The sequence below is a fragment of the Tamandua tetradactyla genome, chromosome 1, assembly GCF_023851605.1.
Source record: "Tamandua tetradactyla isolate mTamTet1 chromosome 1, mTamTet1.pri, whole genome shotgun sequence".
Lineage (NCBI taxonomy): Eukaryota > Metazoa > Chordata > Mammalia > Pilosa > Myrmecophagidae > Tamandua > Tamandua tetradactyla.
Window position 1 is genome coordinate 37574796 of NC_135327.1, and position 25726 is coordinate 37600521.

Here is a 25726-nt window from a genome sequence, read left to right on the forward strand (position 1 = left end):
ATGTAGAGTCTACAGAAAGGACCTGAGCTGGAGATGGTAGCAAAACCTGTGTTAGCAGACTGTTGACAGAACCTTCATTGGGAACGACATCGCCCAGGGACAGACTGACTGAGAGGCAGTCCAACAGCCCATGTCTATATGCTTTCTCTGATTAATCTTAACCACAGGGAACCTCATTTTCCTCTTCCAAATAATGAGACTCAAAGTGATACATATACTGGCCTTATTTGGGAATGGAATGTAGATATATATATGCCAAGCGCTCACAGCCATGCGTGCTACCAAGTAAGTGACCAATCACATTTTTCTACCTCCATTTTTTCCAAGAACAGTGGAGGGCTGAGGGAGGGGTGCTGGGGAAGGGGTGAGGAAGGGGAGCCATGACAGACACAGAGGATGGCCTTCCAGAAAAGAGGGAAGCCTGGAGAGGGGACTATTTGCAGAAAGATGGAGTGTTAGGGATAGTTTCGGAAGACACAGAGAGAAACCAAGAAAAGCACTGGGGACTAGGTACCAGGAGGTCCTTGACACCTGTGTTGGGATGGGAGGCTGGATGGCAGAAGCAGAGCTAAGGAGGAAGAGTCAAATGTGCATGTTGCTTAGAAAAGAAAAAGAAAGATGTTGCATGGAGCAAACAGATTATCTGGTGTAATACATGCATCCAGGTAAGTATAATCATCCTCACTCTGCAGAGATTCAGACTTTCTCAAGATCACTCAGCTGGTAAGAAGTAGAGTCTGATCTTAGATTGCCTTGGGTTAAACTCTAACTCCAAAGGTGGAGGAGAAGGAAGAAAACATGGGTTCAGAATTAGGAAGAGCATTTTGGCAGTTATAAATACCCATCAATGGACTAAGCCAGGTCACACCTAAGGAGGCCCCTGTCACAGGACTGTTTAACCACAGCTTTGATGAGTAGCCTCCAGGAGACATAATCACATCACAGTATGTTCATAGGTTGACATGCTTTATCCCTCACTGGGCTATGAGTTTCTGGAAGTTTTATTAACTTTTGAATTCCCGTTCTACCTCAGTGCCTGAGTTATAATACAGCTTGATAAATATGTGCTGGTCCACTAGCTTTAGAGGGGATTCTTGTTCTGACAGAGAGGTTAGACCAGATATCTGTGCTCTAAGACCCTCCACAGGTCTGTATCTCCGTGAGTCTCTGAATTCTCTGACTTGCATTCCTGAAGTCTCCAATGAGGTCAACTCAGAGCATTGAGGGCTGGAAATGGAAACTAAGCAGATATTAGCAGACAAAAGGAAGGAGGGAAACAGGGTTGGGGTCTGAGGCCAAGGGTCCAGTTCCGTGATAAGAACCAGAGTGAGATGCAGTGAGGGAGAAGTGGAGAGCCTCCTGCAAAGAGCTCACCAAAATGAGCCCAGTACAAGGGGGGATGAGCACTGACAATTGCATTCTCAGGCTCATCTCCGTGAGTTAAACTGGCCTATGGCTTGGACCCCAAGAGACTGGGCCATGTTAGCAGTTACCTCCAAGGATCCCAAGTGAACCAAATTGTTGTTCCACTGAGATGCTGGGAAGGAAGTGCAGTAGGGGAACCCAAGAGGTCTGAACCCTTACCTATTTGATGGGACAAGGCAAGGCAAGAATGCCCTTTTGAATCATTGCAGAATGTTCTGGCAATGAAGGAATTAGTACAACGCACTTCAACATACTTTCTATGATACAGTGCTCAGAACAAATCAGCAAAGTTGTGTGATGATCCTAACTTCATACGGAGTGGTGCTGAAGCCCAGAGAGGTTGAGTATCTAGTCCAGGATCACACAGCTAGGAAAAGGGAAACTTGGAATCAAGTCCAGGCTCCCAGGATTAGGAAAAGGGAAGAGGGTTTCTGAGGTTGTGAAACTTCCTGAAATTGTTCTTTGCTTCTCAGAGTTATCAACACTGGAGAGAAGATACTAATTTAGAATCAAAACAGGCTTTTAAGGGCTAGGGACTCATTTAGAGGAAAAGGCAGATTTTTTCTGTTGGACCAGATGCTGGTCTGATAATTCTACCACATCTCTTGATGTCACTGGAATAACTCTCAGAAGTTAGAAAATTGCTTGGCTATTACTGGTATCACCCCAAAATGACAAGTCAGTGGTGTTGGAGACATATATGGTGCACCTGAGAGTGTGGTTATTGTGTCCTTCTCAAAGGTGCTGTGGAGGATTCATCCCAGGACGAGTTTGGAGAACTGTGGGCAGAAGGCTTCTCATGGGAGCTGGATTCCAATTCCATAGGGTGCTTGCTCCTCCCTGGTCAGCCTCCTAAGCATGTTCCCTAGCCTGCAGAATGACCTCGAGCCCAAGAGAATGCTTTATTCTTTGGTCCCTGTCCCTGCTGGTCTTTGTTCCTTGCTGAGGTGACCTGATTTGGCTCAGTGGTTAATCAGCAGGCCTCAAAGAGAAGGAAAACAATGACAGATGCACCTGTCCTTCCCTTTTTAGGAGGTGGGTAATTGGGGTTGGGACCTGGATTCTCAGCCAGGCTGTTTCCTCAGTCTCATGATGTTCTGAACTCTGCCTCTTCCCAGACTCACTAACATTAATAGAACCAGCATCCTTCTATTCAAAACTGAGCTAGAGAGCACTGCGATATCCTTAGTATGTCCACAGACTGTCCCTGTGACCAAATAAAGACCCATATATGGGAAAACTGCTGTTCTTTTTTTTCATTTTCCTGGGTGGTTAGTTACCTCTTTCTACAAGGTTGGAGAGGATAAGGAAGCCTACCAGGGTCTATCAGGTGCCCTATTATAACATGTTTTATCTTATAATATCTCCAAAACACATGTGATAGGGCCCTCATGTGTTCAGAAACACACGTTTCCGGGATTCTGAGCTTTGCGGGTACACTTACACAAGACCATCAGTTTGTAAAAAGCTCCACTGTGATCTCATCCAGTGGGGTAGGACCTCTTCCCCAAACACTGACCCTGAAGGTCATCCAAGCCCATTTATTTGTGGACTCTTGATCATAGGAAAGGTTCTTAGAGATTTTTTTTTCATTTAGGCACCCTTTTTTACCTGAGGTTCAGGGACATTAAGAAATTCCGTTGAGCCCACTGAACCTAGGACTCTGATCTGTCATAATTTTTAGCAAGAATCCAGCTAGCCTTGGCCAACTGACACCCACAGATATGTAGATTGGATGCAGGGACCTCCAGACAAAACTGCATTGGAATGAATCTGTCACCTTTCCACTTCTCTGTTCCCCTTTTCCAAATCTCTAGTTTTTGTCAGAGCCCGGTTTCTCCTTAATTCATTCATATCTAGTGATCAGAAACAATGCACCTGACTCTTAAAAAGCCATGAAGTGAGAAGGTTGATACAGAGCTTTGGGGTCACACAGGCTGGATTGGAATTGACCCTCATCAGTGATGGGATCTTTGGACCAGACATAAGATCTTTTTTTGCCTCATCTGTATTCTCATCTGTAAATGGGGGTAATCAAACTTAACCCAAAGATTGCTCTGAGGATGCAGTGAGTTAACATGCATAAAATGCTTAAACAATAAACTCTCATTATCTTTGTCTTTTGTAAAAGAAATGACCTATGAGATAATCAATGTGGGTTGATTAAGTCACTAAGTTTTGGGATAATTTGTCACTCAGCAAGAGATGACTAGAACCACACACTAAATTATCTGATTTCATGCTTGTATCATTTCTCAGAGAGGTTAAGTAACTCCTCCTAGATCACACAGCTGGTAAATTGTAGACCTGGTACTTGAACCCACATCACAGCTACTTCTCAGAAGAAGGTGGAGAATGTGGGATCCCAGGCTATCTCCTAAAAGGTAGTTTATGCATTTCAGCTTCTGTTTCCTATAATGATTCTCCTGCTTTCATTGACCGATGTGGAAAAGGAACTAAAACTTATGAATGATCAACTCTGTTCTAGGGACTGTGCATATGTTATCATATCCAATTCTCCTAACTCAAGAGGGGAACATCTTTGTTCCCAGTGTAAAGTCTTTTTTCCAAAGTGGGTTTTCCAGACACTGATTCCTCAAAATTCTTTGTGAAAAATGGATTTCATGGCCTAATCTGTTTGGGAAACACTGTATCTTTCTCTTAAAGATTCACCATACATATGAATCCATTAAAAGCCCAGAAGAGTTGCATCAAAGAAACCCGCTTAAGGTCATTTAACTCCTATTACTGGATTTTATGAGACCACTAAACCTTTTATCCAACTAACAATAATTCTCCTTCAAGAATTATATATATATATATATACACACACACACATATATAACTTCTTATTTTATTTTATTTAAAAATATTTTTATTGGCACATCTTTGCACAAATACAGTACATAAATGGTGTAATGGTGTACAACCAATGGCTTATAATATCATCTCATAGTTGTGTGCTCATCACCATGATCATTTCTTAGAACATTTGAATCACTCCAGAAAAATAAATAAAAAGAAAAAAGAAAAAACCCATACATCATATACCCCTTATCCCTCCCTCTCATTGACCACTAGTATTTCCATCTACCCAATTTATTTTACCCCTAACCCCTCTATTATTTATTCATTTTCATCCATATTTTTTACTCATCTATCCATATCCTGGATAAAATGAGCATCAGACACAATCACACAGTCACACTCTAAAATCCTTTATACACTCATCTTCAAGAAGCAAGGCTACTGGGACACAGCTCAGCAGGTTCAGGTACTTGCCCCCAGCCACTCCAATATGCCATAAACTTAAAAGGAGTATTTATATAGTGCATAAGAATAACCTCCAGAGTAATCTCTCAACTCTGTTTGAAATCTCTCAGCCACTGAAACTTTATTTTGTCTCATTTCTCTTCTCCCCCTTTTGGTCAAGCAGGCTTTCTCAATCCCATGATGCCAGGTCTCAACTTATCCTGGGAGTTTCATCCCACGTTTCCAGGGAGATTTACACCTCTGGGAGTCATGTCCCATGTAAGAAGGGGAGGCAGTGAGTTCACCTGCTGAGTTGGCTTAGAGAAGTCCACATCTGAGCAACAAAAGAGGTTCTCTGGGGGTGACTCTTAGGCATAATTTTAAATAGGATTAGCCTATCCTTTGCAGGAATAAGTTTCATAGAGGTGAATCCTAAGATTGAGGCCTCAGCCTGTTGATTGGTTGTTCCCATTGCTTATGAGAATATCAGAAATTCTCCAAATGGGGAGGTTGAATATTTCCTCCTATCTCTCTACTCCCTCCAGGGGACTTTGCAAATACTTTATTCACTGCCCAAATTATTTTGGGATATATCAGGGCATCACATTAACCAGGACCAACTAACAAAATCACATGCTGTATTCAAGATTCCATGCCCTTATGGTATTCTACTAAACTGACTGTTCTAGTTTGCTAGCTGCTGGAATGCAACACACCAGACATGGATTGGCTTTTAATAAAAGGGGATTTATTTTGTTAGTTCTTCATAGGAAAGGCAGCGAACTTTCCACTGAGGTTCTTTCTTACATGGGAAGGCACAGGATGGTCTCTGCTGGCCTTCTCTCCAGGTCCCTGGGTTCCAACAACTCTCCCCGGGGTGACTTCTTTCTGCATCTCCAAAGGCCTGGGCTGAGCTGCGAGTGTTGAGATGAGGAATGCTGAGCTGCTTAGGCTGTGCTACATTGCAGTCTCTCATTTAAGCATCAGCCAATTAAGTCAAATGTCCTTCATTGCAGCAGGCACGCCTCCTAGCTGACTACAGATGTAAATCAGCAACAGATGAGATTCACGTACCATTGGCTCATGTCCGCAGCCACAAAACTAGGTATGCTCACCTGGCCAAGTTGACAACTGAATCTAACTACCACACTGACCATACAAGTTAAATTAGGTAATGCTCTACCCAAAATATAAATTCTGCACCAAATAAACATCTCTCCCCTTGTTTTCACACAGAAGTTGAAGTTTTAAAATATGGATGATATCAATCCTTACCCTGTATTCTGATCTACCTTAGTCCTATCCAGATCAGCTTCCTTCATGGTTTTATCTCAGCCTCCATTTACTGCACTGAAAAATATCGCCAAGTAGCATCAGTCCTTGGGTTGATGGCCAACCTCTGTTATATTGAAATGGTTAACTGCACCCTTTGTTTTCTTCTCAAATTTCTTATCTGTTGTTTTCAGATCCACATCATGTTCTTCAGACCACTCCCATCCTTATTCTCTTTTGCTGGATCCTTGTTATCTGTCTGCAATTCTATTGGTCATCTTCCTCTGCCCCCTTCTCTCTGGGGGGTGGCATCACTCCCCGAGCTTCAACTTCCACCCAAACACTAGTGATATTCAAGTCTAGCCCTCTTCCGTTGGGCTCCAGGTCCCCATGTACCATTTCTCATTAGATACCTCTGCTTGGAGGCTCTGTCAATGCTTCAAATGTAAGCTGAATGAAGCATCCACTTCCACACCTATCTTCTGTGCTCTTTCTAGGCTGGGTGACAATTCTAGTCTTGCAACCTGGGAGGCAACCCAAATTCCTCTCCCTTACCTCTAAATCAGTTGATTCCAGGTTTTAACAATTCCATATCCATCCCTGTGGTCTTCTCCATCCCTGTTAATATTGACTTCATTTGCTATTAGCATTAGACCCTTGCTACTTTGTTTGCCTTGGGTAAGCACTGCCTATTCAAAAATTACCTACCCAGCCATCCTTCTAATTGCTTTCTTCCATGGGGATCTTGTAATCCTGCAAACCCGATCCTGTAGGCACCATGTAGCACCTTTAGAGGTTTCCCCTTTTCTCAAGAATCACGCCCATGTTCTTCCACTTTGTTTGCAGGAAAGTCCCTTCACCATCTCATCTCTGTCTTTGCCAGCATCATCTCCTGCACCATCCTGTCCTTCTCCCCAGTAGTTCCATGAACTTGATACTCTGATTAAAGTCTCCTTTCCATCAGCTTGGACTCTTCCGATATTCTTGTCCATCCATATATATTTTTTTTTGTAAATTCTTCTCGACAAGTGAACAAATATTGACAAATTAAGTATTCAGTCTGGCAGCATGATTAGGGAGATAATTTGCAGTATGTATAAAAAATACTTTTAAATGCTCCACTCTTTTGACTCTGTAAATCCACCTCTGAGAATTCAGGCTTAGGAAATAATCTAATATATGAAGCATGTCTGAAACCCAGAGATGTCCATTACATTGTTATTCATAATAAAGAATGTTCCCCAAACTAAAATAATGGTCAACTTAATTATGGAATATTTACTTGAAGGAATATGTTAAAATGAGCAACAGAAAAATTATGTAGGAACTTCTTACCTGCTGTAAAGTTAAGTTACACAAACAAAAAGGAGACAAATTGTTATATGTCATATTATTACCATGGTCAAATATGTGGAGAAAAGATAGAGACAAAACCCACAGGACCTCATGGTGATCGGATCAGATCACAGAGATATGGGAAGATGCTTTTGCTTGTATTTAAAAAAAAATCGCAGCTTGCTTATATTGTTTTTATAATGAAAAAGAAATACTTTTATTTAATGTGACTCTGAGATTTTGAAATAAATGAAAACTTTTATTCTCTGAACCCTTAATCTGGTGATGCTGAAAAACACATATTGGAGTAGAAATTTCTAAAACACCTGGAGAGCTTCCCTGTCTGTCCTGTCTCTATTGATTCCAGGCAATGCCCCTCTATTCATGAGATGCAGCTTGCTGGGTGGTTGGAATCTCAGGCCCTAGAGCCAGACTGCCTGAGCTTGCTTCCCTGTGCCTCCATTTCTTTATCTGTAAAATATACAGAATAAAAAAATAGTAACCATGTCATAGAGCTGTTGTGGGGATTAAATGAATCAATTTAGGGAAAGCTCATTGAAGACTTATTCATAAGTAATTAAGTGTCCCCAAATACTAGCTATTATTATTGCATATCTAATTGGCACATGTGGTAGACTGAATTATGTATCCCAATAAATACACGTTTTTAATCTGCATTCCCCTGGGTGTGAGCCCATGTGAATAGGGCCTCTTGAAGATGTTACCCTTAGGTAAGGTGGGTCTTCATCAGACCCTTATGAAGACAAGACCTCAGAGAGAAGTAGGACATCAGCAGAAATCTGGAAGAGAAAAGAGAGGACATTGCCATGTGACAGGAGAAAGAGATATAAGCCAAGGAACCCCAGGGATTGCCAGCAGCCAGCACTAGAAGGCTACCAACCCTGGAGAAAACATGGTCCTGCCAGCGCCTTGGTTTGGATTTCTGGCCTCTGAAACCATGAGCCAATAAATACTTGTTGTTTGAGCGTTTTGTGGTATCTGTGATAGCAACTCTGGCAAACTAAGACAGCTTATTCTTTTGCAAATTCCTTGAGGATCAGAATTATCATATTTATTTCATCACCTAAACTTCTTATTCGTAGACTATCTTCATAAAATAGCTTTGCTGAATAGCATTGCTAAATGCCCAGGAGAGAATCTAAGGTTCTCCAAACACCACATGGGTATCCAAAACCTGTCCCAGGAAGGCTGGTGCCTGAGTCAAAACCTTGGAAATTGCCAGCCTCTGGCAGTCCAAGAACAGAGCAGAGGCAAAGCCAGTCCCTCCTTTGCAGCCTTGACAAAGTGTCCAGCCCACTGCTGCCCTTGAATTGTGACTTCTCAGCCCTGCCCAGCCCTGGTTGAGAAATCAGAAGCTTTAGCTGTGATCACCTGAGATGTGACCCTGACTCCCCCACCCTAGGAACAAAGGGCAATTTATGGTTCTTTTGTGAGAAGCAGTTTAAATGGGAGAAAGGGGATGGGTCATCAAAGTCTAGGGGGCTCAACTACTGGCTAGATTTCTAAAATAAAGATCCTGCCTGCACCATAGTCTCCTTTACCTGTGCCATCCCAGCCCTCAGCCGGTGGGCTCCAGTTCCCCTTCACACTTCTTGGTCGGGGGTGGGGGAAGTGTCATTTGATCTTTGGGGTCATTTTGGAACAACTCGTCCCCTCTGTCCCCACCCCTCAAATCTGTGGCTCCAACACAAATGTCACGCTCCAAGAAAACAGACTCTGTGAACCCAACTTCAAAGCTTGGGCATGTAGGATCCTTGCAGAAATGCTGGAGGCAACAATGGGCTTGGACCAGGACTGGAAAGGGGCTGCTCCCTAACCTGGCAAGTATTGTGTTCAAAGTCACTGCCAAAGCCGCAGCTGAACAATGCGTTTGGCAACCCAGTGAAGTCCACTTTCCAAGCAAATGTGTTCTTGCCAGCGGGGTCAGGTGAAGGGCCTTCATTTATTTTATTGTTCAAAATGACAGAATGATATTAGGTGAAATTAATAAAAATCTTTCTTTTTCATTTCTTTTTAAAAAAATAAATGTATTATAACCCAACCAAATGAAAAATTAACATAGAAGTAAGAGAAATTCTTCCTGTAATTCCAGTTCTCTAAAACAATCACCACTATCTTTTGGGAGGCTCCAGTTCTAGGTTTTTGGTTTTCCTTTTTATTTAACAGATCTATGATCAGTATATAAAATCTTGCCTCTCTGTCACTTGTTTTACTTAGCATTATAATAGATACAAGATTGCCCTACCAAATTTTGCCTCATTTCCATCAAGGAATGTGCCGTGATGTTTTCAAACATTGAAGAATTGTTTCCTATTATAAATAACACTGTAGTGAATATTTGTGGACTATCACATGGTTTACTGGGTCAGAATTGGTGACTTTTAAACAATTTTACATTTTGATAATGCCTGCCATTCTTTGTTGTTCTTCAAATGGAGACTTTAAATTCATTGCCTAACAAACAAGCGTGAAATTGCATTTTTCATTAAGCTGAATTTTCACCCCCAACATTTTATTATGAAAATATTCAAACATACAGAAAAGTGGAAAGAATTTTATGATAAAGTCCTGTATGCCAATTCAGTTTGGCTTTCTCACATAGACATTACGTCTCGGAAGACGCCGTGCAAGTTTAACTAGCAGATCTTGAGTGTTGTTTCACCCTACTGCTCTTTGGACATAATAATCGTAGCAATTTGCTATTATACAATTTTATGGATTTTATTTTTTTTCAAAATGTCTTCAGGCCCACTTTCTTGCTTGCTCACCAGAATCTTCAGTTTATAGCCAAGGCAGGTGTTGTCAAGTGTCATTTTACATATTTATAGATGAGAAAACACTTGATCAGAGGGTTAGGGGGTCTGCATAAGGTCACACAGCAAGAGGAATGTCATGTAAGACCAGTGCTGAGTTCATTGCCTGTAGCCATACTCTTTCTACAGAGATGTCTCCCTTTTTCCTTCCCCCTTAAATTTCTGAGAGTTGACCCAACCATGCATCACTGCATTCCAATTAATTGCAGGGTTCCTTTAGACCCTGATTCTGTGTACCGGTGACTTTTCAGAATAGAAGGGTCAATGTGAGGACTGAAAGTTAGCTACAAAGGGAGTTTAAAAGCTCTACCCATTCTAACACTTGCCTAAAGACACAATTTATCTTTGCCTGGAAAGGAGAGGCTAAATTGAACAACAATTAACCCACAAATTAAGTGTAAGTTTCTCTGGGGAGCAGACATAAGGAAGAATATAAAAAAGACAGCTCTGGATAGTATCTGAACCACCACTCTGGAGGTTCCAGAGAGAAGGGGTTTTATTCTGCAAGATGAGCCTCCAATACCATCCTCAGGCCTGAAACTGGCGAAGGCAAAAGTCCTCACCCATTCGGCTCAGATGTGAATTTTCACTTGGTGAAGAATTGTGGTTTCTTCAAAAGAGCCTAATGCTCCAGATTTTAACTTCCTACTTTGGGGATCCAGGCTTTGATGCTCAAGGATGCCGTCAGAGATCCTATCCAGAGCCCCTTACCTGACCATTACAAAGCATCCTTGGGATTGGAGATGGGAAAAGCCTTTACTATATCCCATAGGCTGCACTTTTCCAACTACTTTGTCGTCGTTCCTCCATGACAGAGAGTGAAGTCCATTGACCCTTGCTCTAATAGGACAATTAACCAGGCACTGAGAGCACACTGCAGGGAGAGCACACTATCATATTTTATGGATGAAGAAACTGAGTCTTGAGAAGACTAAGGGATAGGACCAAGGGAACGGATCTTAGAAGAGACAGTATCAGGGGTGGAGCCTACTCTTCTTGACTTCTTACAAGAAGAGGCTGTGCTGACCCCATTCTGCCCTCCTCCTGGTATGCTCCATTTTGAACTGTGGGGCCACCTCACTCTGCAAGGACAGAGCTGTCCTGGTCCCAGCAGCCCTTTGCCGGTACAGAATCATGAACATGCTCTTGAAGTCAGAGCCCAAGGCCTACCAGGCACAGAGTGTCACAAAACCTGCTATGCCAAAGTTATGAGCCTCAGAAGATGGCTTTCTATGACAATTAAGCTATTCTGCAGAAAAGCATGCTCTGTCCTCTGCATAGTACACAGTAGCTGGCCTTAGTTGTTTTTACTGTTATTTTTTTCTCTTCTTTTAGCTTTCAGAAAAGCAGCTATTTAACAAAATGAATAAAAGCCAAGTGCTGGAAAACCACTGGGAGACTTTCCTAATGGGGCCATCTGCTTGTACTTGGCCCTTTGGAAAAATCAATGAATTTGATTTTTGGACAGTCAGTTCCTTAAGCCTGAAAATATTCATTAGAACACATGGATGAACGAAGTCCACCCTTTCAGCCCTCATCGATTTCCCTGAAGTTGGCCAGATGTTGTTGCAATTTCCTCATCACCAGCCCAAGGATGTTCTGCGGTGAGAACAGCACCCAGGAGCTTATCCCAACCAGCAATGGACTGTGGCAAATGGGGATAAGTATTCCATGTACTGGCCTTTTCCCACACCTCTTTTCTCAGAATGAATTCCAGTCCTATAGCGACACCCGTTAGGCCAGCGGGAATTTAGCAGGGACCCCTCTGCAGCTCATGACCCCCTTTCTTATCCCAACAGAAAGGATGGAGGAGCTTCATGGACAGGGCCAGTTGTGAAATCCACTGCAAGTGGGCCTCCTTCCCAGGCTAGCGGGCTGCCGAACCAGCCAGTTCTGTGTCAGGGAGCCCCCAGGGACTGAACCCGAATGCTGGAGACAGCGGAGAATTTAGTCCAAGGCATGGCTCTTCCAGGCCCGCAAAGGTCCAGCACTTCCGCAGTGAGTTGGGGGCAGACTTTTCATGGGGAAGGATACAGGTCCCTGAGGGCCAGTTCTGCTCTCTTCACACTATGGCGTGCGAACCTCCCTCCTTTGGCCAGTTGCCTCCACTTTGTTTGATCACATTATTTCTGTGGTCCAGACATGCCAGTGGGTCATCAAAAATTATTTTGGTAGGAGCTTTTTCTCACCACTGGAAATTACTGTGAATTTTGTAGCAGCTTTCCTTTCCCAAGGAATCTGGCAGAAGGGCAAGGCTTCAGAGAATCCAAGGGAAAGAAGGGAGGGAGCACACTTTTATTACACATCTCCTAAAACCAGGTGCTTTGCATAGATTATCTCAGATAAATTAATCCTGGCAACAACTTCCTGAGGATTATTGTTTAACAGACAAAGAAACTGAGATTTAGGGAGGTTGAAAAAGTTACCCAAGGCCACGGAGAAGAGTTGAAAGCCAGGGAGACAGGGGCAAAGTCCACAGCTTTCACATTTGCAAAGCACCGGCTCTCAAACGCACAGTACCTGTGACTTTAGAATGACGTGCCAGCAGACCTGGTGCTCATGGAGCACTTGGGTCTGGAAGGAGTCCAGGTAGAAAGGCTGGGGGCCCACATCGCAGTCCCAAAGTAATGTGAACCCCAACAACTCAGGACCAGTCTTTGTTCAAGGGGGAATGTGATTTCCCCCTTGTTCGGTGAGGAATTATGGCCTGACTGTGGGTAAACCGCGAGCCTTGCCTTGAAGTTCAGGGGCAGTCTCTGCAGGGCTGACTTCTCAACTTCCCACTGCAGGACGGCCAGATGGCCTCCAGGCCAGTCCCGCGCCTCTGGCAGGCTATCTCTCCAGGTACAAGAGCAAATACAGAGCCTGGGGACACCAGATGGCCCTGACTCATAGAACTTGCCGGAATTACCATCATTCTACATGGCATATGCTTTCCTGGGTCAGTCTGTTAGAGGAACGGGTCTTAAATCGAAGGCAAAATGATTAAAGACATAAAGACACCTAGAGGGAGTGTGCATCTGTTGGTTGTGTAGTAACCAGACACTTCTTTTTAAAATGTGCCTTGTTTTGCTTAGGCAGAGCTCAACTTTTTTCACCTGTTCCAGTGTCAAGCGCAGCGCTGGCCACCAGAGACCCTTGGGAACTGTAAATTGAGTGGACACAGACGGGACAGGCTGATTTCCTAATCCATTCTCTTTGTTTAACTTCAGGAATTTTGCTCTAAGTTGAAGCAGACCCTAGTTTAGGTGAAGTGACATCCCAATCAGATGCCTGTTTCTTTCAACCGCTCTACAGCCCTTTAAGCAGGGGATCCTAAAGGGAAAGGCTGGAGGTGACAGTGTGACATCAGTTGTCCTGGGACTGAGAAATGTGCAATGCTTTACAGGACAGGCATCTAAGACCCCTTGAAAAGAGAATCGCCCATGAGGTTTCCAGAACCTCTGGTTCCTTTGCCAACTGGTGTTGAGGGGATGGGCTTCAAAGCCAGAGTCTTAAGGACAGGGTCAGGAGAAATTAAACCTTTCCTGAACACAGAAACCAAGGCACAGAGAGGAAGCTAAGTCACCTGGGGACACAGGGTTGTGAGGGAGGGCAGTGGAACTGGAGTTGGGGGCCTTCCAAAGGTCAGGGCCCTGTTAACCAGACCTTCTGTGCCGCACATCATAGGCGCCTCGGAGCGGGCTGCCTCTCTTTGGAACCTCAGGTCTTACTCACACCATGTCTTTTCTTCACCAGAGCCACTGGGAGGTGAGGAATGATTGGGAGCTGCGGGCACAATGCAAGACATTCCAGGCCAAATCTTTCAACCCTGTTGAGAGCTTTTCACTGTTCATAGCGGTTTGCCACTCCCTACCCCATCTGACCCTGACAGAGTTGTGAGGTGAGGCCATCGCCACCGCACAGGTGAGGAAGTTGAGACCCTGGAAGGCCAAATGGCCCATCCAAGGGCACATAGGTAACTGGACGGAGATGGGATTTCAATTTATCCAAAAATTGAAAATATTTCCAAGGCTCTACTCATCATCTTTAGAAGAGAGTTCTTAGATCATATAGTACCTTATGGATACAGAAAACACACAGGGAATTTAACATGTATGCCCAAAATACTTGAAAGCTGTACCACATAAAAGGTGGGGTTGGACAAAAATGGTCAAAGGGAAAACATAGGAGCTCTCATCTCTCCTCGGTGTTTCACTTCTAGAAGCCCTGTCCTACTGGACGCTGCCATTAAGGACGTGGGATCATCGTAACTCTCCTTATCCTTTTTTTTTCCTCCTGGTCTTCCTATAATCAAGTCTCTGAAACTTTTTTTTTAAACCTAAAATTCCAACTCCAACTCAAGAGAGCCCCTAACACTGGTCCATGACAGCATGCGTTCTTCACTCCTTAGAATGCTGGACTTGATCCCTGGAACACTCACCTGTTTAATAGAGCTACATTGCCTCTAAAACAGGAGATCTTAGAAAACTAACCCTCCCAGGAGAGTCACCAATAAAACTTTATGGCATGGTGTGCAGGTGAGTAGGATCTCATCAAGGGAGAAGAGAAGGCATCCAAGTTCCATCCAGCCTCACCCCCATTGCTGCTGCTGGGAGAGATGAATGTGGTACTGACAAATGAAGGTGTTTTCACTGCAAGGAATATGCAGGAAAGAAACCATTTTGAAAGGGTGTATGCTGAACTATCAGCAAACATGTCAGAGCCCACCCCCACCTCCATCCCCCAATTGCCACCGCCTGTTTACCTTCTCCCTGGAACCCCTCTTTTGCATTCTCTACTGCCTGTATTGCACCTGGAAGTCCCCCTCAAACAGGGTCCTCAGAGCCCCAGCCATCTCCCCTTGGCACCTGCCTTTGCATTCACATGCTGGCCACACTGCTTCCACCATGAGCACCTTACTTCCTGCCTGAGGTTTTCTTGGACTTCCTGCCTCAGCAGGGTCAGGAAGCCAAAGCCTTAGAAGACACTCAGGGATTAGATACCCCAGCTCCCTCTCTGCTTGGTGGAACAATTCTGATGCAAACTCTTTGCATCTCCCAGAGGGCTCAGCAAGATAGAGCGCCAACTAACATAGCAGTAAACACCATAACTCTGTATTAGCTGCCTTCTTTTCCCTGAATTGCTTTCCTCTTTCAAATAAACTACTTACAAGTGAATCCTTTTAGAGTCTGCACCTCGGACAGCCCAAATTAGGACGCACTTCAAACCCATCATGCTTGGAACCTGCTCCTCTTCCTCCTGCTTTCCCATCTCAGTTAATAACCACACCCCCAACTCTTCCCTTCCCCACCCCCACCCGGCTCTCAAACCAGAAATAGGGGGATGATTTTTTATTCTCCTTCCATTTTGGAAAGTCCGTCTTTCAATCGGTCACCAATTCCTGTGAAATGAAACCTCCCAAAATCCCTCCAATCGGTCCCCCATTCTCTATGAAACCTTGGGCAATTTTAAGTTTCCTAACTCCTCTCTATATCTTTATCTTCTTCCCAATCTATTACCCATAGATTTGCATGGTGTATCCTTCTAAAATCCAAATTTGATTATGTATTGCCTTGCCCAGGATGTTGTGAGAACTCACTCTGCCTGCAGGAGAAGGTCCAAGGTCCTTATCTCTGCCCATCTCCTTCACAAGCAGGCCCGTCTTTATTCTCTCTTCTCATGTTGGGCCTCTTCTCACAGGTGACCCCAAGCCAGTCACTGCCTACCTGCAAGTACCAAGGACCCAAATATCCCATCTTCTTTGGCAACATTAGGTTTTGCATATACTATTTCTTGACCTTAGAGCTCCTTTTCCTGTCTTTTGTATTCTGATGAATTTGGATGCATCCTCAATGACCTAACCTGAAGACTCATTTACCTGCTCTGACAGCCGCCTTCTAGCTGGTCATCTGCTTTCTTCTTTCACGTCTACATCATCTTATGGGGTACAGAGATATTTCAAATATACAAGTCTTTCTTGCCACTTTTCTGTAGGCCCCTCAAGTACAAGGAGCATTGCTTCATGGATTTCTGTATCTTTTGCATATTGTTGCCTGGCACACACAGTAGATGCTCAGTAATTGCAGCCTTCCAAGTTCTTAGGCCAAAAGTTGGGACTCACCCTTGACTGTGCTCTCTTTGTATACCCCGCACATTCAATACGTCAAGACACACAGACACACAGTTAGTTGTCCCTCAAAAGAACATCTAGAAAGTGTACTTCCCACTACCCCACAGTTGCCAGTGTCATCTGCCACCACCTTGGTCCTAGGTTGTGACAACAGGGTCACCTTTGCCCACATTTGCCTACCTACAGTACAAAAATATAAGGTGGTTCAAGTCACCCCTTGCTTAAGGACATCCCAGGTGCTCCCCCAACATGCTCAGATTGAAGCATAGCATCCTACAGCTCAGTCTCGCTGCCCCATGGCCTTATGGACTGCTCTCCCCTTGCTCATTTCTCCCCCCAGTCCCACAGGCTTCTCTGCCATTCCATCCATCTGGAATGCATGCCCCCCCCAGAAGGGTTAGCACCCTCACCTCTTTCATGTCTTTGTTCTGATCTCACTTTCTTAATGAAAACACTTAATTGAAAATTATAATCTATCCCCTCACCCCTCCCTTATTCCTTCCTCCTTCTTACTGCTTTTTTTTTCTTCCTTAGCACTCATTGGCTTTGAAAATACTCCATAAATTACTTATTTCTTGTTTTTTTTTAAATTGTTTATTGTCTATTTCTGTCCACAAGAAGCAGCGTCCCAGTGCAGGACAGGACAAGTGCCTGGAGAAGTATCTGGCATACAGTAAATGCTGAGTAACTTTCATCAAATGAATAAATGAATGAACGGATATAGATTCTTTTACAAACACCTGTTTGTAAAATACATGCCTCGGAAACTTATTTAAATCCTGGTTAAAATAGCTTTTCATCAAACAAACAATATTGGATAAGTATAGAGTGATTTAAGCAGACGAATTCTAGCCATATAATTAATCTTATAAAAGTATAGAGAGACATGTCAAGTTAATTTTAATAGTATATTTTATTTAACCAAATATATCAAAATATTATTTTTCAACATACGATCACCACGAAAGTATTCAGATAGTTTACGTTCTTTAATTCATATTCAGTCACGAAAATCCAGTGTATATTTTCCACTCACATATATTTTAATTCAGATTAGCTGCCTTTCAAAGGTCCAATAGCCACGGGATGCTGACGACTACAATGGACAATGGGGGTCTGAACAATTCCCAATTTAGGACAGAGTTGTAAGATTAGTTTTGTTTGCTTGTTTTTGTAATGAATGAGTTATTGGAAACATATCCTCAAGTCTAATACTTTATATACAAGTACTTTTTTTAGGCCGGCTGTGCAAATCTATTAATGACTCCTCATTCTGACTGCTAATTCTCAATCCCATCTAACCAGTTTCGTAACCTTGATGCCTATTTGGATGCATCCCTAGCATTCAAGCCAACAGTGGGCCTGAGTCAGCAGAGCTGAGACTCCTTTACAACCTGTCCATCAGGAAGTATCTGTGCAGGTGAGACACCATTTCCTCAGCACCACAATTTTTAAAAAATATATTTTTATTGATAAATCTTAACACACAAACATTCCATACATGGTGTACAACCAGTGGCTCACAATACCGTTACATAGTTGTGTCTTCGTCACCATGATCATTTTTTAGAGCAATTGCATCACTCCAGAAAAAGAAAAATAAAAAAGAAAATTCTCATACATACCATACTCCTTGTCCTGCCCTCTCATCGACCACTAGTATTTCCATCTACCCGATTTATTTTAACTTTTGTCCCCCATTATTTGTTTATTTTTATTCATATTTTTTACTCATTTGTCCATATCCTAGATAAAAGGAACATCAGACACAAGGTTCTCACATCATAAAAGCTGTATTGTTATACAATCATCTTCAAGAATCAAGGCTACTGGAACACAGCTCAACAGTTTTAGGTACTTCCCTCTAAGCCACTCCAATACACCACAAACTAAAAAGAGATATCTATATAATATAAGAATAACCTCCACGATAACCTTTCAACTGTTTGAAATCTCTCATCCATTCAAACTTCATTTTTAAAAAATACTTTTTTATTAATTTTTAAATTAAAAAAATATATGACCACAAAGAAGCACAAACATTCTTAACATATGATCATTCCATTCTATATATATAATCAGTAAGTCACAATATCATCACCTAGTTGCATATTCGTCATGATGAACATTTCTTAGAACATTTGCATCAATTCAGAAAAAGAAATAAAAAGACAACAGAAAAAAAATCATATATACCATACCCCTTGCCCCTCCTCTTCACCGATCAGCTTTTCAATCTACTAAATTTATTTTAACATTTGTTCCCCCTATTATTTATTCATTTTTAATCCATATGTCAGACTTCATTTTGTCTCATTTTTCTCTTCCTTCTTTTAGTGAAGAAGGCTTTCTCAAACACATGATGCTGGGACCCTGCTCATCCCCAAGAGTTGTGTCCCACATTGCCAGGGGGAGTTACCCCCTGGGAGTTTTGTCCTGTGTAGGGGGGAGGGCAGTGAGTTCACTTGCTGAGTTGGCTTAGAGAGAGAGGCCACATCTGAGTAACAAAAGAGGTTGTCTGGGATGACTTTTAGGCATAATCGCAAGTAGGTTTAGTTTATCTTTTGCAGGAATAAGTTTCATAGGGGTGAACCCCAAGATTGAGGGCTCAGCCTATTGATTTGGCTGTCTCCACTGCTTGCAAGAATATCAGAAATTCTCCAGATGGGGAAGTTGAATATTTCCTCCTTTCTTCCCAGGGCCCCAAGGGGATGTTGTAAATGCCTCTTTATTCACTGCCCGTATTACTCTGGGCTATAGCGGGGTGTCATACTAACCTGGACAAACCAACAAAGTCTCATGCTCTATTCAAGATTCCATGGACTTATAGTGTTCAACTAAATTAACCAAATAAGTTAAATTAGGAAATGTACTACCCAAAATATAAATTTTGGAACAAATAAACATCTCTCCCTTTGGTCTCACACAGAAGTTAATGTTTTAAAATATGGAAGATATTATCCTTTATCCTGTATTCTGATTTACCTTAGTCTTATCCAGATCAGCTTCCTTCATATCTCTACTGAAAAACTGATCACTTTTTCAATGTTCTAAGCAGTTCCTGTATGGAGTACTGCTGACTTTCATAGCTCCAGAACTCTAATTCTGAGTCTTAGATGTCTTATAAATGCCCGAAGTTTCTGGGAATGACCAGGTTATAAACAAACAGCTCAGTATCTCAGAATTTAGAAATCACAGTTACAACTCCTGAATATATAGCACCACAATTTTTAAAGTTGAGGAACACCATATGAGGAGAAGTGCTTTCTCTGGATGAATATCCCCTTCTACCCATTTGTAGAGGTGCGTGGTCCACCAATTAAGGATTTCTGGTATGAACCTAGAGAAAATTGCATGATAACTGGGTCAAACAATTACATACCTTTTCCCTGTTTATACCTCAGGGCCATATTGTGAGCAATATAGCTGAACTGTGAAAGGTCACATGCTATCAATGCCTTAAGAAACTGGTAAACTGATAACTTGAGGTTTGAGGAATGATGCTAGATACTTCCCATGTTCATTTAATCCTCTCAAAAGGTCAATGTGGTATAGAGAATCTGAGTCTGGAGCACTTGTGACATTTTCCCTCTATTTAATGTGTACTTACTATGTGCTGGGCTCTATCGTGAATTATTTTATTGAATCCCCCCATACAAAGAAGGGGCACTTCCCATCTCACTGATGAGGCTTGGAAAGGTTGAAAAAACTTACCAGGATTTCTCTGATTCTGACTTGAAGTCTCCACACTTTGTTGAAAATGGTGGTGAAAAGAAATATGGTGAAATGATACAGTGATGCTTTTGCGTATTTTTGCCAACAATTTTATATGCAATTTGAAATGACATTTTCTGAGATTTTTTTCACTCTCCCTGACAAGAAAAGGTGGCAGTGGCTGATTATTTCTTGATGAGTTTCAATCCAGGGGAAAGAGGGCCAGTACTCAATGAGAGATTGGCTGGTGTTTCCCAGTTATGAACTTTCCTTCCCACACATTTCCTGGGAAAGTATCACTACATGTATCAATCCCTTGGCAGGGAACCAGTCTTGCCAGCCTGGTGTTGTACAGGACCAGCTGGGATGCAGAGGCAATAACAGGAAGCAGCAGACCAGCCGGCCCCTGGGCACACCTCTTCTCTAGCTCTCCACCTGGGCTGGTGATCACTTCAAAGGCAGCAGCTCCGGAAAGAGAGTAGAGGCCCAAGGAGCTCCCATCCAACAGCTCTGTCACCTGGTGAGAGGCCGGGTCACTCTGAATGTCCGTGTCCCACCTTTGTCCTCACCAAGAGACAAGGAGGGCCTGGGCTTTGACTCCTCCTCCCAGGGGATTCAGTGGCCAAAGCAACTGGGGTTCCAGGGACATGAAGCTTACATGGAAAATAAAAAGTATCAGGCAACAACTCTATTATTGTACAATCTATACTAGATGATGTGGTTTGGGAAAGTTAGGCTGGGTAAGAATTAAAAGACACCTAATAGATATTCTCAAAGAGATCAGAAAAGAGCAAACAGGAGCATGCAGCCCTAAACAATGTGATTGTTGGAAATAAGGGCTTAACAGATGGACAGGACAGCAGGATGGAGGAGTGGAAGAGTGAGCAGATCAGTTGAAGAACCTCAGAAGAGCTCAGAAAGGACTAAGAGATGGAAAATGCAAAGGAAAAGTTAAGAATATGGAGAACAGAGGTGCTAATGTTTATATAACAGGCATCCCAGCAAAAGAAAAATCAATAAATTGGGGGAAAAATACTTAAAATTTCAGAATCCAAGGTCTCTGAGATAAGACGGGAGATGTTAAAGAGCCTTTAAAATAAAATGACATCATCAAGGGGACAAAAATACGTAGAGATTTGGAATATTTGTATAACAATTATAAGTGTGATCTAACACTGAGTTGTCCAATATGGTAGAGTGCATGAAGTGTCGCTTGTGATGAAGCACTGAGTTTTAATTGAATTTCATTTTAATGACTTTATATTTAAATTAAAAAACTTGCAATCAATTTATTTCTGGAAAACTTTTTCGTCACCTTGAACAGAAACTCTGTACCTGTCAAACAATAACTGCTCTTTTGCCTCCCCTTCTCCTGGCCCTTGATAACCTGTAATCTATTATCTATTGCTATGGAATCAGCTTGTCCTGGATATTTCATAAAAGAGAGATCATACAATATTAGTCACTTTGTGTCTGGTTTATTTTTTCCCCAATTTATTGATTTTTCTTTTGCTGGGATGCCTGTTATATAAATATTAGCACCTCTGTTCTCCATATTCTTGACTTTTCCTTTGCATTTTCCATCTCTTAGTCCTTTCTGAGCTCTTTTGAGGTTCTTCAACTGATCTGCTCACTCTTCCACTCCTCCATCCTGCTGTCCTGTCCATCTGTTAAGCCCTCATTCAACTTGATGTCTTCAAGGCTCATCCATGCTGTGGACTGCGTCAGAATTCCATTCCTTTTTCTAGCTGAATAATATTCCATTGTGTGGATTATGTCACATTGTGTTTATCCATTCATCTGTTGATGGACACTTCAGTTGCTTTCATCTTTCTGAATACTTTTAAATACATTAATAGTAAACAAGACATACTAACAATTAAAGACTTCAAGGCATAGCTACACACATTAGGAAAAAATAACAGCAGAATAAAACAAAACCAACAAGAAAGAAGGACATAAAATAGGCAAGAAGAGAAATTGAGGAGATGGCCAAAATTCCCTACTAAAATGTAATTCGTTGAGAAATTAGGTGATCAAGGTATTTATGAAATTCTACCCACAGATACATTTTAAAACCAGATTAAATGGACAATGACACAAGAGAAAACAGTGACTTTCATCCGCAGGAGTCAAAAGCAAGGGCTGACGTAGGGTTAAAGAAAGCACCCCACTGCCAGACAAACGAGACAGTCAGACAGCCCACATCTTTCAGGGATGTGAATGCATCCTGACTGCACACAGAATGCATCCACATTAGGGCAAGTGCCTATGTGAGCACATGGTTTGGAAGTCAGAATGCAGGTGGGGGATCCAGGGAAAGGTGATAAAATAAAACAAGGGAGGAGCCTGGTGTAGATAATGAACATGACCTGCTGTGACCTACTCTCATTTCAGTTCTTTGCACTTGAGATACGTAAAATTTCTTTAAATGCTACAAAGAATTTGGGGATAAACTTCCCTTTTCTCCCTCCTTCCCTCCCTCCCTTCCTTTCTTCTTTCTTTCTTTCCCTCTTTCCTTCCTTCTTCCTCCCTCCCCCAACCGTCTTTTGTCTCTTCTTTTTTTCTCTTTCACCTGATCCTATGTAGACACTGAGGCCCAAAGCTTGTGAGCTGAACCATTTCCCAGGCTCTAAATTTCCTGATCTGAGGCTGTGTGGATGTGCGCGTGTGTGTGTGTGTGTGTGCACTTGTGAACATTGAAATCAATGTTCTCAGTCTCCTCTTTGATGCAGTCAAAAAGGCCAATGTTCGGGCTTATCTGCCAGGCACGGTTTCTTAATTTTATAGCTGGAAATGATCTAATTTAGACAGAGGAAACCGCCAAAAGTCAACACAGCACTTGCTCAATGACATAGGGTAGCTATGTACCATTTATAAAAGCAGATGAAGACATCTCAACTGTCGGAAATATCTAATTGATTGAGGCATCACTTTTTCCTAACATACCCAGATAAAGGCTACGCCCTCCCCCACTTTGCCTTAGATCTGTAGGCACAACCATTGGGCCAAGGCCTCCTGTGTTACCCACACACCCTCAACCTTTGCAAACAATGGAGAAGAGCAACAGGTGGGGAGCCCTAGAGCCCAAAGACCCCACCCTGACAGCTGATGGAGCAGGTGTGTTTCCATTGGCTGCAGAGGCCAGGCCAGGCTCTATTTTCTTCTGTACATAAAGATAAGACGCCAAGGGCCCCTTTGCGAAAGCAAACACTCGCTTAATTTGAACCACGGTTTCCCCATGATTCACCGGATGGAATTTACGGTGATGTTTACCCTTTTCCACAAATGTAGCGAATGAGTCAGTCCTAATAGGAAATATGAATCCATCCATGGCAGGTGCATTTTGAATCCCACGTGGAAGATTTCTCAGAGGAGGCCACTGCAACTCCAGAGGGATTTTGCCCTGCAGTAAAACTAAAGCGTGACCCAAGTCATGTAAGAAGGGTACTTTACCTAAGAGCAAAGCAAGTCTTTGTACGTGCCATGTTCTGCTCAGCCCCTCTGAGCAATGGGAATTAAACAAAACTTCAGGAACACTCCATGGAATGTTCAAAACAGAGAAACAGCCTTAATCTTTGCAAAACCAACAAAGAGAAGCAATAGCTTCAGTTGGCTGAACTTAGCCAACGCATTGCTCCACAAATGCCAGGGGTGACAATTATCCAGGCATTGACCAACCACTGGAACTGCTCAAGTGTGCTGCCTGTGTGTAATGAGCCTTCTGTCTTGTACCTGTTCCCACAGAACAGAGTCTTTTATTTGCACCCAGATGCCATCCAGTAGGTCTGCTATCTGTTCCCCAGCAAGTGAACCCCCTGGTCCCATTGTAATAACGTCACAACTGTCTTGATGACCGTTTGTCTTCCCCACAGAGCAGCTTCTGCCAGAGGACATTTCTGAAAGGGGAAGATGGATTTGTGTCTGTCCGTCTAATACTTTACATTTTCGCCATCTGGAACAAAGCCTTACTGGCTGATTCAATTTTTCTTCTCTTAAGAGGAATTTCAAATTTCATTCAAATGCGTAACTGTTGCTGATTTGCTTTTCTTTTTTGGTCAGTTGTCACTAAATTAGAACCCTCTCTCTTGCGCGCGTTTAAACCCCAAGTAGGTATATTTTTACACCTAAGTAAAAGATTTTCTGCTTGAATAGCACATCGGCAGAACTTGATTGATTATGTCACGTGTTACGTTGAACCATTTGAGATGAATGTTTTCATAGGTCTAAACAGTCAAACATGGTTTGGATCAGTAAATATATTTTCTTATAAAACTATCCCTTTCATTTTATCAATAATTCCACTTCATTTTAGAGGAGGGGTTTGAGAAGCTAACTCAACCAATTATGTTTTTCATTTGTAAGAAAAAAAAACTGTGGGTTTAAAAAGATTTTTATAAAGTAGAATTGCCACTTAAGAAGTCGTTTTTCCTCCTCTGCCTTGCCCTGCTCTCAACTACTCTCCTTCATGCTCAGGAGCACAAGGTCCCCATTTCCTTGTTGTGGATGTCGCAATTTAGATGTAATTGCGACAGTCTCAGGCACTTCACAGTGGTAACAGTGGAACTCAGTTCAGGCTTCTGAAATTGTCTTTGAAAAATCTCCCTTAAATCCTCAACCAGTCACAGGCACCGACTTGCTGGTTTATCTCTGTCGCTCACTTGAATTCAATGAGCATGAGTTTCTTTATCTATCAAAGGACTAGACTCGACAAGAGGCAAATGCTGGGTTAGACACAGGGGAGTCAAAAAAACACAAACTACTAAGTTGGAAACACATCGTGCTTTTCCAGCATATAATCCACTCCTATGTCCCAGTTCTCCACCAAAGCCCCAGTTTGATGGTCTATCTTAATCTGATCATTTTGATGGGCCCTTCCTAACACAATTATGTTTGCAGAGCACATTTGAAGGAATTCAGGTACCCATCTTCCTTTTCCAGAGGAAATTTAGAAAATGAAAGTCACCTTATAATTATCAGTACAACAAGTTTTGTCCTAAACTCAAATTTCTGTCGGGAAATTTGCTTTCAGGGAGTAAAACAAAGATGGGAGGTGGGGGAACCTCTTCAAATTTTAAATTCTGTAATTGCCAGACAAAGGGCGACAATTTTGGGTATGTTCTGGCAAATTGGTGGCCACCATTGAGGGACTGGAAGAAAGAGGAATTCTTCTATGTTTTTGTTATCTCACCCACTAATTTCAATTTGGGTATATGTTACATGTATTATAAGGTAATCTAATATGAAATGCAAATTCCACTAACAAATTAAATATATATAAATATATATGTGTGTACATGTGTATGATTACATGATCTTTTTTCTTTACTGATATATATATGTGTATATAGATATATAAAATAGTTTGGCAACTATAGTAACAGACATTAAGCAAGTCTTTGCTGAGTTTTTAGGTTTTGTGGTTCCTTGGACAAGTCACCTGTAAGTTGGTTTTCCAGTGCTACAAGTTGGGAAAGTGCATACATGAAGAGGTGGTACATCTGGAAAAATACATGTTGGAACAACAATGATATTTTAAAAGACACTATAACCTTTTAATGAAGCCATTTTTACTAAGCCATCATTTGGTATTGTAAGAAACCATACTCAATTTGTAATCTGGTTGTCTACGTCATATAGCTCCTAAAATGGAGCAATGGTGGTTGCTTTCCCCAGATGTTATCATCTTTCTAATTAGAACTGTGTGGTGATGTAATGCTAGGCTGGTGGTTCTTTGGGAGAAAGCAAATCTTATTCTTCATCTCCTGTAGAAGGTGCTGTA

The 25726-nt window shown here is 42.2% G+C and overlaps 1 long non-coding RNA gene across 2 annotated transcripts; it reads left to right on the top strand.

Moving 5' to 3' along the window:
* The first annotated feature begins 3 nt into the window (after positions 1–3).
* LOC143645051 (uncharacterized) lies at positions 4–21502 on the top strand. Of its 2 annotated transcripts, XR_013157015.1 has the most exons (5): positions 4–11722; positions 11918–12116; positions 13857–14024; positions 17536–17650; positions 18568–21502. It is a non-coding gene; the product is annotated as an uncharacterized LOC143645051 (long non-coding RNA). The 2 variants fall into 2 exon arrangements; XR_013157016.1 differs by lacking the exon at positions 18568–21502 and having other exon boundaries at positions 17536–18186.
* The last annotated feature ends 4224 nt before the right edge of the window (positions 21503–25726 follow it).